Source organism: Sus scrofa, chromosome 2, assembly GCF_000003025.6.
Source record: "Sus scrofa isolate TJ Tabasco breed Duroc chromosome 2, Sscrofa11.1, whole genome shotgun sequence".
Taxonomy (NCBI): Eukaryota; Metazoa; Chordata; class Mammalia; order Artiodactyla; family Suidae; genus Sus; species Sus scrofa.
Genome location: NC_010444.4, coordinates 64056301 through 64074605, shown reverse-complemented (window position 1 = coordinate 64074605; position 18305 = coordinate 64056301). Strand labels below are relative to the sequence as shown.

Below are 18305 nucleotides of genomic sequence, written 5' to 3'. Positions count from 1 at the left end.
AGCCTAAAATCAGTAAGAGGAAGGACATACTAAGATCAGAGCAGAAATAAATGAAACAGAGACTAAAGTACAATAGAACAGATTCATGAAAATAAAAGCTGTTCTTTGAAAAGATAAATAAAATTGAAAATATTCTGCTAGACTCACTAAGAAAAATGAGAGAAGGCTCTGATAAATAAGATTAGAAATGAAAGAGAAGAAATACTAAAGTACCACAAAACACTGAAGATTATAAGATGATATTATAAATGGCTATACAATAATATATAGAAAAAAAGAGCAACAGATAAATTCTTAGAATCATACAACTTTTAAGACTGAACCATGAAGTAATAGAAATTCTGAAGAGATGAACACTAAAGCAAAAGTTGAAACAGTAATCAGAAAGCTCTAGAAAAATAAAAGTACAGACAAATGAATTTGATTAAAATGAATTTGATTAAAATTCAAGGAATATTTAATACTTATCTTTCTCAAAATCTGAAAAAATTGAGGATGACATAATGCTTTCTAATGAATTTTAGTAGTCTAATATTATGCTGATAACAAAACCAGACAAAAGCAACACACAAAAATAAAATTGTAGGACAATATCTCCTATGAACAAATATGCAAAAATCCTTAAGAAAATGTTATCAAGCTGAAGACAAGAATCGACTATTATGATCAAGTGGAATTTATCCCAAGGCTTCAAGAATGGTTCAACATCTGCAAACATCAATGTGATACATCACATTAAAATATGAAGGATAAAAAAAACATGATTATTTCAACAGGTTCAGTAAAAGCATTTGACAAGATTCAGTAGCAATTTATAAAATAAGTAAAAAAAAATAACTCGCAACAAGATCGTTAGAAGGAAGATATACTGCACAATAAAGGTTGTATATGACAAACTCACAGCTACCATCATACTCAATGCTAAAACACTGAAAGCTATTTCTCTAAAATCAGGAATAAGGAAAGGATACCCAATCTCTCCACTCGTTTAGCATATCACTGGAAGTCTTACCAAGTGCAATTAGGGAGAAAACAAAGTAAAATTCATTCAAGTTGGAAAGAAATAAAACTGGCACTATTTGCAGATTACAAACTTTTATATTTAAAAACCCTAAAGACTTCTCCAAAAAGTCTTATAAATAGTAAACAAACATAGTAAAGTTTTAGGGTACAAAGTCAACATGCAAAAATGAGTTCAATTTCTGTATGCTAACAGTGAACTAAAAGGAAGGAAATTAAGAGAAGCAATCCCAGAGTTCCCGTCATGGTTCAGCAATGAACAAACCTGACTAGTACCCATGAGGACATGGGTTAAATTCCTGGCTTCACTCAGTGAGTTAAGTATCCAGCATTGCCATGAGCTGTGGTATAGGTCACAGATGTGGTTCAGATCTGGCATTGCTGTGGCTGTGGTGTAGGCTGGCAGCTTCACCTCTGATCAGACCCCAAGCCTGTGAACCTGCATATGCCATGAGTGTGGCCCTAAAAAGACAAAAATGAAAGAAAGAAAAGAAAAGAAATTGCAATTGCAACAAAGGGAGTATAATACCTAAAAAACCTTAACTAAGGAGATGAAAGACGTATAAACTAAAAGTTATGAGACATTCTGAAGTAAATTGGAGAAGACACAAAGAAATAGAAAGAAATGGAAAGATATTCCCTGCTCATGGATGGCAAGACTTAATGGTGTTAAAATGCCCATATCACTGAAAGCAATCCATGTATTCAGTGCAACTCCTATCAAAACCTAGAATAGATTTACAAGGAGATCCTGCTGAATAGCATTGAGAACTATGTCTAGATACTCATGTTGCAACAGAAGAAAGGGTGGGGGAAAAACTGTAATTGCAATGTATACATGTAAGGATAACCTGACCCCCTTGCTGTATGGGAAAATTAAAAAAAAAAAAGAAAATAAACATGAAAATAATCCGGAAAAAAAAAACAAACAACAACAACAAAAAAACTCCTGGGATATTTTTCACAAAAATAAAATGAAAATTCTAAAATTAGCATAAACCACGAAAAACCCCGAATATTCAAAGCAATCCTGAGAAAAAACAACAAAGCTGGAAGTTTCTCACTCCCTGATTTCAAACTATACTACAAAGCCATAGTAATGAAATATTATGTCATTGTCAGAAAAAATAGATGCATAGACGAATAGAACAGGATTGAAGGCCCAGATATAAACACAAATAAATAGATAATTAATTTACATGAAGGAGTAAAGAACCTACAAAAGAGAAAGGATAGTCTTTTCAGTAAATGGTGCTGAGAAACTTGGAAAGCCTTATAAAATTAAATAAAACTAGACCATTATATCACATTATATTAAAGAATCAACTCAATTGAACATAAGACCTGAATCCATAAAACTCATAGAAGAAAACACACCTGGTAAGCTTTTGGCTTTGATTTTAGCAGTATCTTTCTAGATATGTCTCCTCAGGCAAGGGACACAAAAAGCAAAGATAAACAAGTGTAAATATGTAATACTCAAAAGCTTTGCATAGCAAAGGAGACCATCAATGAAATGAAAAGACAATCTATTAAATGGAAAAAAATATTTAAATACTATACCTGATGAGGTGTAGATATTAAAACATACAAATAACTAACTCAACAGCAAAAACAACCATATTTAAAAATAAGCAGAGACATTAATATTTCATTTTCAAAAAGACATATGGATAGCCAGCAGACACAGGAAAAGATATTCATCAGTAATTATTAAGGAAAAACAAATTAAAAATGTAATGAGATATCCCTTCATGCCTGTTCATATTGTATTATCGAAAAGGCAAGAAAGAAATATTGCTGAGAGTGTGGAGGAAGAGGAATTCTTTTTTTTTTTTGAAGAGAATATCCTTTTCCCATTGTGTTTTCTTAGGTTCTTTGTTATATATTGCCCATATATGTGTGCACTGTTAGCACACGTGATAAATTGGAGATTTCTCAAAAATTTAAGAATAGAAGTATCACACAGATGGCCAACAAACTGATGAAAAAATGCTCAACATCGCTGATTATAAGAGAAATGCAAATCAAAACTACCATGAGATACCACCTCACACCAGTCAGAATGGCCATCATTAATAAATCCACAAATAACAAGTGCTGGAGGGGCTGTGGAGAAAAGGGAACCCTCCTGCACTGCTGGTGGGAATGTAAACTGGTACAGCCACTATGGAGAACAGTTTGGAGATACCTTAGAAATCTATACATAGAACTTCCATATGACCCCGCAATCCCACTCTTGGCCATCTATCCGGACAAAGCTCTACTTAAAAGAGACACATGCACCAGCATGTTCATTGCAGCACTATTCACAATAGCCAGGACATGGAAACAATCCAAATGTCCATCGACAGATGATTGGATTCGGAAGAAGTGGTATATATACACAATGGAATACTACTCAGCCATAAAAAAGGATGACATAATGCCATTTGCAGCAACATGGATGGAATTAGAGAATCTCATACTGAGTGAAATGAGCCAGAAAGACAAAGACAAATACCATATGATATCACTTAGAACTGGAATCTAATATCCAGCACAAATGAACATCTCCTCAGAAAAGAAAATCATGGACTTGGAGAAGAGAGTTGTGGCTGCCTGATGGGAGAGGGAGGGAGTGGGAGGGATCGGGAGCTTGGGCTTATCAGACACAACCTAGAATAGATTTACAAGGAGATCCTGCTGAATAGCATTGAGAACTATGTCTAGATACTCATGTCGCAACAGAAGAAAGGGTGGGGTAAAAACTGTAACTGCAATGTATACATCTAAGGATAACCTGACCCCCTTGCTGTACAGTGGGAAAATAAAAAAAAAAATCAAAAAAAAAAAACTTCAAAAAAAAAAAAAAAGAATAGAAGTATCAGGAGTTATTGTTGTGGCTCAGCAGATTAAGAACCCAACGTAGTGTCTATGAGGATGCAGGTTCAAAATCTCTGGCCTCACTAAGTGGGTTAAGCATCCAGCACTTTGCAAGCTATGGTGTAGGTTGCAGATTTGACTCAGATCTGGCACTGCTATGGCTGTGGCATAAGCCTGTAGCTGCAGCTTTGAGTCAACCAGTAACCCAGGAAATTCCATGTACTGCAGGTGCAGATGTAAAAAGAAAAAAAAAAGAGGAATAGAATTATCATACGATCCAGGTATCCAACATCTGCATATTTCCAAAAAAAAATGAAAGCACTAATTTTTGAAGATGCACAAGTTCATCACATCATTATTCACAGTTGTCAAGAAAATTGTAAAAAACTTAGACTCATTAAAAAATGAATGCTCCATCATAAATGACTAGACATAGTTCCCAGTCCTACACAGCAGGATCTAGTCACTTATGATGGAGCATGGTAATGTGAGAAAAAAGAATGTACACATGTATGTGTAACTGGGTCACCATTCTGTATAGTAGAAAAAAATGTATTGGGGAAATAAAAAATGAAAAAGAAACTCTGAGATCCATTAAAAAAATGAATGGATTAAAAAGAATGTGGCATATATATATATATATATATATATATATATATATATGCCACATCTTATAGCTGTCGCTGCACAGCTTTAAGTAGTGACAGTGTGTATGGAATTTGAGGGCATTGTGCTAAGGGAAATAAATCAGATGGAGAAAGAAAAACACTGTTATTTCATTTATTCATATGTGGAATAGAACAAAGAAATAAATACACCAGCAAACCAAATATATGAACAAATCAGATAAAACAATAGGAAATATGTACATACATAGAACAGAATCTGTTACCAGAAGAATAGGACCTTAGGTAGAGTGTGAAATGGGTAAGAGGAATCAACATTATTATGATGGACGAAAGATAAGTTTTTGGTTGTAAGGTCAACTTCCTGTATACAGTAGCAGAAATATAATGTTGGATACTTGAAACCTACTTAATGTTATAAACCAATGATATCTTAATAAAATAATTGAAGAAAAAAAACAAAAACATGTATACTTTGGTCTCACTCTTTTTAAGACCATTCATCTGCTGAAAGTGGAAATGGAAATAAAACTTCACTGAATTGAAATGTACACTTTTGGAGTTCCCATCATGGCTCAGTGGTTAACAAATCCAACTAGGAACCATGAGGTTGCAGATTCAATCCCTGGCCATGCTCACTGGGTAAAGGGTCTGGTGTTTCTGTGAGCAGTGGTATAGGTCACAGAGGCAGCTCTGATCTGGCATTGCTGTGGCTCTGGCATAGGCCATCAGTTACAGCTCCAATTGGACCCCTAGCTTGGGAGTCTCCATATGCCACGGGTGCAGCCTTAGAAAAGACAAAAATACAAAAAAAAAAAGAAATGTACACTTTTGTTAGACTATTTGTAGCCTTGGTCTCAATTCACCACCCTTCTCTGTGTCCATGATGTTTACAATGTGACAGTTAAAACACCTTCCATCAGGACAAGAAGTCTATTTCTCCATGTTTGTTCTGTCCTGGACTTAGGACTTTTATTTGTTTTTCCTCATGGATATGAAGAAAATGATGATGTACCCTAAGAGCACTTTGTCCATTTCCGTTTATCTATTCTGGAAATATGATCAGATGTGTAAACAAATACAGGTGAGCCATTCAGAGGATGGAAGGAACTGTGGAGCAGAGCTTGAATGTCCCAGCCAAGGCCCTGGTGAGTCAACCTGGTATTTTAGGGCTGCACCATCTGCATATGGAAGTTCCAGACTAGGGGTCAAATCGGAGCTGGAGCGGCCAGTCTACACCACAGCTCACAGTAACGCTGTATCCTTAACCCACTGAGCAAGGCCAGAGATCAACACACATCCTCACGGATACTAGCTGGGTTTATAATCTGCTGAGCCACAATAGGAGCTCCCAAATTGGCCTATTTCTGGCTACAATTTAAAAGAATGCTTGCAGAGCCCTCTCTATGTCCTTGTTCCTCAGACTATAGATGAAGGGGTTCAGCATGGGTGTGACCACAGTGTACATCACTGAGGTCACTGCAGTTGAATGTGAGTTGTGGGTCCCTGCAGAATGGAGGTACACACCTAAGCAGGTACAATAAAATAAGGAGACAACTGAGAGGTGAGATACACAGGTGGAAAAAGCTTTACACTTCCCCTGCCTTGATGAGATTCCACATATGGGAGTAACTATCGTATAGTAAGATTAAATGATACCAGCAAGCGGAACACCACCCAGCAGCCCAGCTGCAAAATTCATCGTCATGTTATTAACAAGTTTGTCAGAATAGGCAAGTTGAATTAACTGTTTGAGTTCACAGAAATAATGAGGGATTTTCAACTGTCTACAGAAGGACAGCCTTAAGGTCATTAGGCTTTGTAGAAAGGAATGTAGGACACTGATGATCCAACTAACCAGAACCAGAATTCCACAGAGCTTGAGATTCATGATGACCATGTAGTGCAGGGATAGCATATAGCTACAAAGCGGTCATAGGCCATCACTGTCAGCAGGAAGTCATCCAACTCTGCAAAGAGTAGGAAAAAGTACATCTGTATGATGCAGCCTTTGTAGCTGATGTCTCTTCTCTGGGTCTGGATGTTCCACAGCATCTTTGGGATGGTGGTGGAGATGAAACAGACGTCTACAAAGGACAAATTGGAGAGGAAGAAGTACATGGGTGTGTGAAGGTGGGAGTCAGAGCCAATGGCCAGGATGATGAGTAGTTTCCCAAACACAGTGGTCGGGTACATGGAGAGAAAAATTCCAAATATGAGGGGCTGCAGTTCTGGTTCTTCTGAAAATCCCAGAAGAAGCAACTCTGAAACATTTGTTAGGTTCCTTGGTGCCTGTGGTGGAGGTGACTACAAAGAAAGAGCCAAATACAATGATTAATATTCCCCAAAATGGACAATGCTCACATTGTTCAAAAATGACACTTTACATTTAATTATATTTGATTACATTTGCCTAATTAATTTCAATATTTTGTTCATGGGTTTTGTTCCCTTTGGGAATTCCCTATATATCTCTAATTAGTGAACTTGTTCCACTTTTAGTGTTTTTCTCAAGTTGTCACATATTGGCATGTACATCACACATTTAATGAAATGCAAGGGGAATGGACACAGAAGACTTGTGTTCATTGCTGCAATCTACCTTAATCTTTATTTTAAAGAAGTTAAAACACTGGTATGAGCTTACCAAATGTTCCACGTGGACATCTGAAATGAGAATTATAGCTTTCATCTTAGTTTTTTTAGATCTCCTAGTCAGTTTCTGGGAATGAAAATAGAGTTCCAGACACCTGAAAATTATGCACTTCTTAAAATTCCTAAAACATTAAAAATAATGTTTTAAAGTAATCTTTAAAATGCTTTACAAATTTGTTGGCTGTATCCCTGGCACAATTCTTTCATTCTGTTGGGGAATATAAGTTGAGTGCCATCAATGTTCCAGGTGCTATTTAGGTGTTAAATCAGGTGCTAAAAACCAATATCAGGTGCTATTTAGGTGAATATCAGGTGTAAAAAACAAAATCTCCTAGGGAGGTCCACTGTGGCACAGTGAGTTAAGAATCTTGCTGAAGCAAATCAGGTTGCTGTGGAGGTGTGGATTCAATCCTTGGCTGAGCACAGTAGGTTAAAGGATCCAACATTACCATGATTGTGGTACAGTATGTTGCAGCTGTGGCTCTGATTCAATCTCTGGTGAAGGAACTTCCATATGCCATGGGTGCAGCCATGAAAAAAAAGAAAAGCAAGAAATAAACAACACTTCTATAATCTAGTCATTGAGAAAAAAAATATATAGGTAGATATTATAGATAAATAACATAGATATATAGATAATATATATAATATCTGCCTATATATATATTCTAAGGTATGACAGATGCAATGAAGAAATTTGAAAGCAGATATCAGGAAAGAGTAAGGAGAGGTTACTATTTTTTTATTGGTGTTCAGGCAAGACATGAAAGAAAGGTAACATTTGAACCGAGACTTCAAGGGAGAGAGAACAGGAACTGTGATCATATCAGGGGAAATGTGGGCCAAGTAGGGAGAACAGCCCTTGCAAATGCCCTCGGAAGGTACTTGTTTAAGATTTCAGTTTGGGGAGGGTAATGGGCAGGAGGGGAATGAGGAGAGATGTTGTCAGAGATTGCTGCTGGTCTCCCTGCTGCTGCTAAACTTCAACTCACAGGATTTGCTGGTCCACACTATGTTCCTCTAGCACTTTATGAAATCATTGCAAAGGTAGCCTGTATGTATAAATGGATGTCTTATATTGATTGCATTCTGACCTCTATGCATTAGAGTCACCTTGGAATATAACAGGCTCAATATACCTGCTCTGATGACTTCTCATATATCCAAGGCATGAAAACAAAGACACATACACACATGGAGTAGAACTTGGCTTCCTAGGCTGTGCTAATTCTACGTCTTTTTCACCCCTACACACTTGATTAAGTTAGAGATTGATAAACCTTGAGTTGGTTATATCAAATAATGTACAAGTAGTATCCAGAACTTCCAGCTTATAAATTTCCCAAGTATCAGTAAACTTGGTGCTCAGTTTGGGTATGACCAACTTATTCCTGTATTTAAGATGCATAAAAATATGTTTGATTAGATGTGTGTATATTTATATATGTACATATCTATAGCCTTTCTCAAAAGATGGACTTTAAGACATACACATATATTGAGAGAATGAGAAAGAGAGAATGGACACAAGAGAGAGAATAAAGACCTAATAAGCTCAAATGGTCCTTGAGAGACTGGAAAGAAAAGCTCCTTTGGTTCTGGTGACATTTCATGTGCTGTTATCCTTCCTTGATTTCCAGAAAAAAAAAATTAAAAAGCAAAAATAAATACATCCAAAGGAAAAAGTAGCAATATATCCCTGTTTTAAAATACAAAGTTTTACAGTCTAAGAGAAAAATTGAGTAAGGAAATAAACCAATGCTTCATAAAAGGGTACAATGAATGGAAAATGAAAGTTTGTAATTTTTAGGATCAGTCAGCAAAACCTGTTTTTCCCATGCCTGTGCAATATTTATTCAACTGATTTGTTTTACATGGTCTGATAGCAGAGGAGGTAAGCCTCTATCTCCTTTTTTTATATGTGGCATCTACTCTTTGCTATTCTTGAGTTTCGACTGCTTGTTTTATTAGCCACGGGCAAACTCTAGTCCTAGTTCTGATAGTTGCCATATTATCAATAATCTATGTGGTCTATACACATAACACCTATACATGCTGTGACAATTCCAAACTTTTTGCTGAATAACTTTCTTCATGTTACCTGTCTAAGAACATTGCATTATACACACATTTCTCTCATTGTATTTTGTCTTCTCAATTATAATGCTAGATCCAAACAAGCGGGTACATCACCTGTTTTGTCTTGTTTTTTCAGCTATGTGTTCTAACCAAGTATGTGAATATATATGAACTTCTACAAAAATAAATTTAGAAAAATGTAAAGTTGGGAAATAAAAGAATGACAAAGAAAATTAAACCAGGTTAAATAGTACAATTTTAAAATAAGCATAATAAAAACAATTAACTGAAGCATTGAAAACTACTTAAGAGTAAAATAACAATACTTTATGATATCAGTATGGATTAATGAAGGTTAAAATGACCTCTAGATAAAATAATGTAATATAATGACCTATAGATAAAATAATATAATACACGTCCCTATGCTGTACAGTGGGAAAAAATTGTGTTGGGGAAATAACAATAAAAAATGAAAAAATAAATAATATAATAAATTGTGTTCCTAGAATGTTCTGACAGGAGAACATACTAAATTATCATTGCTGAGGAGATCAGGATTTGGTCTCATTATATACGGATGTTTAACACAAGGTGAGGTTTGACTTCAATTTACTTGGAAAGAGAATCATTGATAAAAGGTGGCATAATATCTGTCTGTCTTGCAAAAACATGAAGTTTCCACCTCCCTCAAACATGTTACACAAAATAAGAGAGATTATAACCTCAGTGTAAGAGTAACCAATATGTTAGATGGACATTTTGAAATCATCTGTGAGTAGGCAAAACCATCTTAAATAAGACAAGAAGCTCAGAAATAAGGAGATAAACAGATTTAACTAAAATAAAATTTGTGCCCAAAAATATGCCCTTGATGTCAGTTGAAAAAAACAATCACTTATAAAAATTATTTGAAAGTCTGTTTACCATAGAAAAATGGGCATATATTATATGGGTATATAATAATGACAGAAAAATCAAATTGGGTGACCAAATACATAAAATTGTGTACTAATTCAGTACATAGTTTAAGAAAATAAGGAATCACTTTCATACCATCACCCAGTGGAAACACTTAAAAATCTGTCAAATTTAGACTGAGTACTTTTGAACTAGTAGCAAGGGAGTACTCTTAGATTTTTCTGGCAGAAATGTGAAGTGTTACAATATTATAGGGAAAAATCTGAAGACAAATATAAATACTCAAATATTCTTTTACTCGTATTCTTCAGTGTTGGCATAACTGACATTCTGGGTCAGATGATTGTTTTTGGTGGAGTCTCTCTCCTGTGCATTGTATGGAGTCTAGAGCATCTCTGCCATCCACTGATCCCTTCCTGTGTGACAGCTAAACTCCCCTGGATATTGTTTAATATACCCTGAGGGAAAAAATCATTCACAGTTAGAACCATGGTTTGAACTTCAGTGTCTCAACACATTTTTGTACATTTGGTATAAAGTAACTTAATGATAAACTATAAGACTGTCAGAATTAGAGGAGTGCAGGCACATCATAACATGTTAAACAGTCAAAAAAATTAAAAAATATGTATACTAATGATTGCAAGAAAGTACATGAGAATTATTAAGTAAAAAGATGAGGCATTTACCATGTGTACAGGATCCTATTCATGCATTTGCATAAAAGTGTTTGATTATGTATGTATGTATAATACAGAAAGAGAAATTTTGTTTTGTTTTGTTTTGTTTTCCAGCCATGCTCACGTCATGTGGAAGTTCCCAGGCCAGGGACTGAACCACAGCAGTGACAACACTGGATCCTTAACCCCTAGGCCACCAGGAAACTCCAGAGAAGAGAAATTTAAAAAAAATTAGGATCCTGGAGTTCCTACTGTATTGCAATGGATTAAGAATCATGTTTTCCCTCAGCTGTGGTGTAGGTCATGGCTACAGCTCAAATTTGATCCCTGGTCTAGGACCTTCCACATGTTGTATGTGCAGCCAAAAAAAGAAAGAAAAAAAGACATTAAGATCTTATGGGACAAAAACCTCAATTAGAATGAAATTAGGCTAAGTTCAGTGGTTTCAAAACAACTGTATGTAATATAATTAAATGATAATCTGTAAATTACATGAAATGTGAAATAGTAATAATTTAATGATATCAGCATGGGTCAGTAATATAACATTAAATTGCCAATGACTTGGAAAGAAAAGCACATAAAAGAAAAGTCTTTATAACACTGGGTGAAAAACATACTTAAGTTATAATTTCATTTTACATGAAGATTTGTGGTTTTCAATATGCTCAAATTGGTACAGGAGACCTTGAGTCAAAGGGCGAAGAAGAACACCTTCTAAGTGATTGCCACGTGTGTTTCAGCTTTCAGATATAGATTTAATAACAAAGGGTGAAATAAAAGAATATCAGATCAAGATGTAAAACTTATTGTAGAAAGTATATAGGGTGATTTATTAGGACTAAAGAAGCAGGACTTTCACTATCTTTTTGTTTAGAAATAACTTGCAAGTGAAGAATAATAATGTGAGAGTTCAATTATTTCAGCAAAAAAATAAAACATAGAAAAGCAGTGGAGAAAGCACAATATGACTGATTGATAGATTTGATGATACAAAATTTATATAGATTCGCAATTCCCCTCAAATATGTCTATACATAATAAGAGAATGAGATGGCAAATGGTTAGTTTGTGAAAAAAAAAACTCTTTGTTTGAAAGATTACAATATAAAACGGGAATTCACTTTCTCCAGTACTTTTCTATAGAAAATATAGGACTCGCAAATAGTTCGAGATAGAGAAGTAAATGGCTCACACATCCATATACATATTCAGCCTCAGAGATACTGAAGTAATTGTAAAGAAAGCTCATTAGCATACCCCTTTTCACATTTAAATTTTTATTTTAATTTTTTTTCTTAGAAGATATTGTGGAAAATATTTCGCCTGTAACTGCTGTTTCAAGAGATTTGCATATATTCCTTGATGTACATATTTCCCATTAATATGGAAACACAGTCAAATGTGCCCAGTCTTTAAGAAAGAAACTCTTTCATGTTATTTTATATCTGTCCAGCTTATACCCTACTTCTCTACTCCTGTTATTTAATAAGCTATCTGGACACATATTCTACTTTTACCAAAAGCATTTTATGCCTCTCATTCCTCTTTTATATTTGCCTCCATTCCTATCACTTAATTAGCATCATTGAACATTGCCTTACTGAGTTAAATATTCATTTCTCTCTAGCATCATTAAAATACATTGATATTTTAATAAAGCAAGTAAACAACCACAGTGGTCTCTAAACTCTAAGTTTGACTGAATTGATTCTCAGGTGACATCTGATAAATATTTTTCAATTTCATTTTATCTGACAATTTTCTGCAGTGTCTTTTTGCAGTGTCAGATCTTAGAACTCACCTGCATGAAACTTTGCGAGGAAGTTCTCCCTCTGAAAATCTGAATCTCTTCCTAGATGGTTTATGATGGAGACTGAAAAATCTGTCCTCAGAAGAGACAAGAGGTAGGGGTCAAGCCCTTGCCCTTTCACCAGATTTAGGACTCCAAAACACAACCTCTCTTGTCCATGCCCAGGTTGTACAAGCTCAAGAATACAGCTGAGGAGATATTTACAGCTCTCCATGTATTCATTAGGTACATTTTCCTCATGTTACAATGACCCATAAGCACATTATTTCCCTGTGGATACTTGTCTGGACAAAAAAAGAGATATTTTTTCTTGCTGATTCTCTGTTCTCAGGAGACCAGGCTGTAAGGTGAATTCAGTTTTTATTAATCCTTCTCCATTAACTCTCTTTCCTTACAGAGGACTAAACTACCAGTATCTTATCCCTAACTTGATTTTAAGTTTTCTCCAGATTGAGGCTGAGGCAACTGTTTTGACTAGGTCTCTGGAACTGTCCATGCCTTGACTTTTTGTGGGGACACATCTCACCACACCTTAGGAAGATTTTTATCTCCATCTTTATAAGAGGAACTACTTTATTTCTTTAATGTAAAACACTACACAATGCAATACCTGGTTTCCTGACACTTCTACTAAAATATTACAAATTCCATACTATATCTGAAATTAAGAGCTGTTATTTAGCCCCTCAATATAAAATGCTTGTTAAGTTACAGTAAATATATTTAATATTTAAGCTCCATAACCTACCTTAGCACATTTTAGGGATTATATGCTTGAATTTTAAATAAGTTCATTTTGTGAGGTAGGACTATTATGCACTACATTCTCCATTTTAAAATTGGACTTAGAGGTATTTAAGGTTCTGATGAAGTATTCAAACTTTTGACTATGTTAGCTTCCATAGAAAAGAATAAAGCTAGCAGATAGAATGAATAAGCTAATCTCTGTCTTTAAGATTAGAAGATTAATTTGGATTACCCAGGTTGGTATAAATAATTTCAATGAATTTCTAATGTGGAGAGAGGAAGAAGAATTGGAATTATAGAGAAATTTGAGGATGCTAAGCCACTGGCTTTGAAGGTGGAGGAAGGACCATGAGACAGGGAGTGCAGGTGCCCACTAGAAAGTAATCTAGGAAGGAAATGCATTCTTCCCTAGAGTTTCCAGGTAGATCTTAGTTTTGCCAGACCTCTTAAATTCAGCCCAATGAGAGGAATATTTGATCTCTAGAACTTTAATTTTCTTAAAGCCATTAATGTAGTGAAGTGCAATAGGAATGTAATACACACATTTAACCCATAAAAATAGTTTGGAATAGCAAAGTTTAGCCTTCTCAATTCAAATATTTAGTTTCCCCTGGATAAAGGTGTTGTGTTAAAACCCCACTTTAAAAAAAAGATGAATATTAGAAGCAATTTAGAGGTATTTGACTTATTTTCTGGTTTGTTAAATTCCTCATTGCATGAATATAAATGTTATTTTACTTTGAGGACTTAAGATAGGAAAATTAACTCATATCAAAAGTAGGGTCTCATATTCTATTTGATATCTGATAGTCTAAACGTACACAGTCCTTGAATTTCATATTAATAAACACATTTTTATTTTCTTTTTTACAATTTTCTATAAAGATTATAGAATTATAAATGGGTCTGTGTGTATATACAAATATGTGTGTGAATGCGTTTTAAAGATCAAATATATACAAATAACACACACACAAGTACACATACCCATTACACTTAAGTGCATTCTTTGGACTATACAAGAATTTTTACAAATTTCATTTTTTTCTAAAAACATACTGCAGAAGCTGTGTTTATTATTCTGCATTGTCTTCAAAAGTAAATCTATGGGAATTACATTTATAGCAATTACCAAACAGGAAGAAAATTTATTGTACACATTTTTGGGTTACATATAAATGGAACCAGTCAGTGTATACTCTAAATTTTTATGACTTATAAATTCTTTAATTTATGCACTTTAATGAGCACAGTTTATTGTTCACAGTTAAGCTTTATTAAATATATTAGGATGTTAAAATTCTAGGGTGCATGCCAGGGTATTACATGGAGCACATAGCTGAGTCACACCAAATTGGGGTGGGAGATATCTCTTCTAACTGGGAAAAACAAAGTTTTATATGTGGATATCCAAGTAGTCACATTAAATTAAAACAATTCAGCACTATTCACAATAGTCAAGACCTGGAAACAACCAAGATGTCCATCAAGAGATGAATGGATTAAGAAGATGTGGTTTATATACACAATGGAATACTGCTCAGCCATAAAGAGGAACAAAATAATGCCATTTGCAGCAACATGGATGGAACTAGAGACTCTCATCCTGACTGAAGTAAGTCAGAAAGAGAAAGACAAATACCATATGATATCATTATATCTGGAATCTAATATATGGCATGAATGAACCTTTCCAGAAAAGAAAATCATGGACATGGAGAACAGGCTTGTGGTTGCCAAGGGGGAGGGGGAGGCAATGGGATGGATTGGGAATTTGGGGTTAATAAATGCAAACTATTACAGCAGGATCTCATTGGATAAGCAATGAGATCCTGCTGTATAGCACTGGTAACTATGTCTGCTCACTTGTGATGGAGCATTATAATATGAAAAAAAAGAATGTATACATGTATGTGTAACTGGTTTACCATGCTGTATAATAAAAACTGACAGAGCTTTGTAAATCATCTATAATGGAAATAAAATAAAAATCATTATTAAAAAAAGAAATCTGTATTAACCCATGAAATCAATGTACATTTTAAATATTTTGAATGAGATTTGGGGAAAATATTAAGAAAGTAGGAAATGAACATATGAGAAAACTGTCCCTATCGAACAGAGAAAGAAACCTATAAAATTGAGGCACTTCAAAACTAAGGATGAGTTGAGTCAAGGAAATGAAAATTCCAGGAAATAACAAGGAGCAAGTTCTACCTTCACAATCCCATCAAATAATGTCAAATTATGTCTCCAAAGCTTTGCATCCTGCAAAAAATGGGCACTTTTTCAGCCCTATATAGCTGCCAAAATATATCTCTTCATAGCTGCCATTCTAAAGAATCTTTTCAGAGCTCTCTTTTCCAGCTTTTTCAAGATATAATGCACAAATTCTTGACATATTGCAAATATTGAGTTAGTGGGACTTAATGTTGGCTGAAAGATGAGATAAAAGGAAACAAAGAGTGCATGTGCTTTATTTATATTTTAAAAAGATGTATGCGACATACAGAACTGTTTGTTTAAAGTATACAAACAGTATAATGATGTGACACATATTTTGTGAAATGATTATCACAAGTTTACTTAATCTCCATAGTCTTGCATAGCTACAGAAACAAAAGAATCACATGAATGCACAGGCCTTTGAGCTCTCTCATCACCCATCCTTCAATGATGAGGACACATATATGTATTTAGATATGTATGTACAAATTACCCTTCATCAACATGAGGATTACGGGCACAGACCCTTTGCTTAGTCAAAAATCCTCATATAACTTTAGAGTCACTTCTCCATATCCACAGATTCAGCCAACCTGATTAAAATAATGTAAATTGCCTTAGTTGTCAACTATATTTTTATAGAGTAACGTAATTGATGAGTCTTCTTTTAGAGAGACAAGAGAAAAATTATTTGGGATGAACACATATAATCTGAGAAGTAATTATTTTAATAGTTCTAGGATGCCCCAATTAAGAAGTGGAATTTCCAAATATTTCTGATTCAAAGGTATGAAAATTTTGAAGTGGGAAAAAATTAAAACCACCTATATACCAGAGGGAGGAAAAGCTTAATAAAGGATGCACTGAAATTATATAGAGAGGCCAATCCAAAAAATAGAAATCCCAGAAAATAAATAGAAGTAGAAAACTTTATTATACAAAGATAAAAGTATCCCTACTTCTAGTTCTGAGAATTTGAATTGTGCAATTAAGGGGATTTCATCACCCCCAGGATAATTGGCCATTTTATACATGGCATCAAGTAGAATCTCTTCAGACCCCTCTTTATATCTTTATTTCTTAGACTGTAGATGAAAGGGTTCAGCATGGGCATGACCACAGTGTACATCACTGAGGTGACTGAACTTGAGTGCGAGCTGTGGGTAGCAGCAGAGCTAAGGTACACACCTGAGAATGTACAATAAAATAAGGAGACAACTGAGATGTGAGACCCACAGGTGGAAAATGCTTTATACTTCCCTTGAGCTGATGAGATTCCAAGAATGCAAGCAACTATTTTAGAGTAAGAATAAAGGATACCAGCAAAAGGACCAATACCCATGAGGACAGCTGCAAAATACATCACCAGGTTATTAAGAAAGTTGTCAGAACTGGCAAGTTGTACCACCTGACTGAGTTCACAGAAAAAGTGGGGGATTTCCAAATCTGGACAGAAAGACAGTCGCAACACCATTAAGCTGTGTAACAAGGAATACATGACCATCATTATCCAGGACAGCAGAACCAGCAGTCCACAGAATCCAGGGTTCATTATATCCATGTAGTGCAGGGGGTGGCAGATGGCCACAAACCTGTCATAGGCCATCACACTCAGGAGAAGATCGTCTAATCCTGCAAAGAGTATGTAAAAATATATCTGGGTGATACAGCCTTTGTAGGTTATGACTTTGTTCTGGGTCTGAATGTTCCACAGCATCTTTGGGATGGTGGTGGAGGTGAAACAAATGTCTACAATGGACAGGTTGGAGAGAAAAAAGTACATGGGTGTGTGGAGGTGGGAGTCTGAGCTGACAGCCAGAATGATGAGCAGGTTTCCAAACACAGTGATCAGGTACATGGAGAGGAAGAGCCCAAATATGAGGGGTTGCTGTTTGGATCCTCTGAAAGTCCCAGAAGGAGAAATTTTTCAATTTGTGTATTGTTCCCTGGTTCCATGGTGTAGAGGAAACTATTGGGAAAAAAGGAAAATAACATGACCAATTTTCACACAAACTTGTATAGCTCACATAACTGAAATACTTCAATTTCTATTTTGCTGGGAAAAAAATGATGCTAATATTTTACGTACAGAAAAGTTCTCCTTGAGGTTATTCCCCATTTCATCTCCAACTATGAATTTTTGTCCCATTATTGGCATATTTCCTCAGAGGTCTTTTATTCCACATTTTTAATGAGAAATTATTTCATGCATTTGAGAAACATACTTTGATGCCAACCAGGTTCCAAGCACAAATAAGGAATAAACAGAGAATGGTGAAAAACAGCTCTCCCACAATCCAAGGATTGCAAATATTCAAATAAAAATATTCCATAATGTGTCAGAAAGTGAAATATGTGCAGAATGTTCAAAGTCTGCAAAGTTATATTTGAACACAGACTTCAAGAAAGAGAGAAAGATTTAGTATGTTATCAGAAGTGTATGCCTGGTAGAGGGAAGGGCCACTGCAAAAGACCTAAGGAGAATGCTGGTTTGATATGTACAAATCCAAACAAGGAAGCTAGTTGAGCAGAGGAATGAGCAAGAGAAGGAGTGATGAGAGATGGTGTCAGAGGATGTTGCAGAACAAAGTGACCTCTCTGTTTAAGATACAACTTCAGTAGATAGAGAATCCCCCATTCATATCCTGTTCCTACCATTTTATTCTTTTTTTT

The 18305-nt window shown here is 35.1% G+C and overlaps 2 pseudogenes; both read right to left on the bottom strand.

Moving 5' to 3' along the window:
- On the bottom strand, nucleotides 5890–7203 carry LOC100519824 (annotated as a pseudogene).
- On the bottom strand, nucleotides 16621–17588 carry LOC102163686 (annotated as a pseudogene).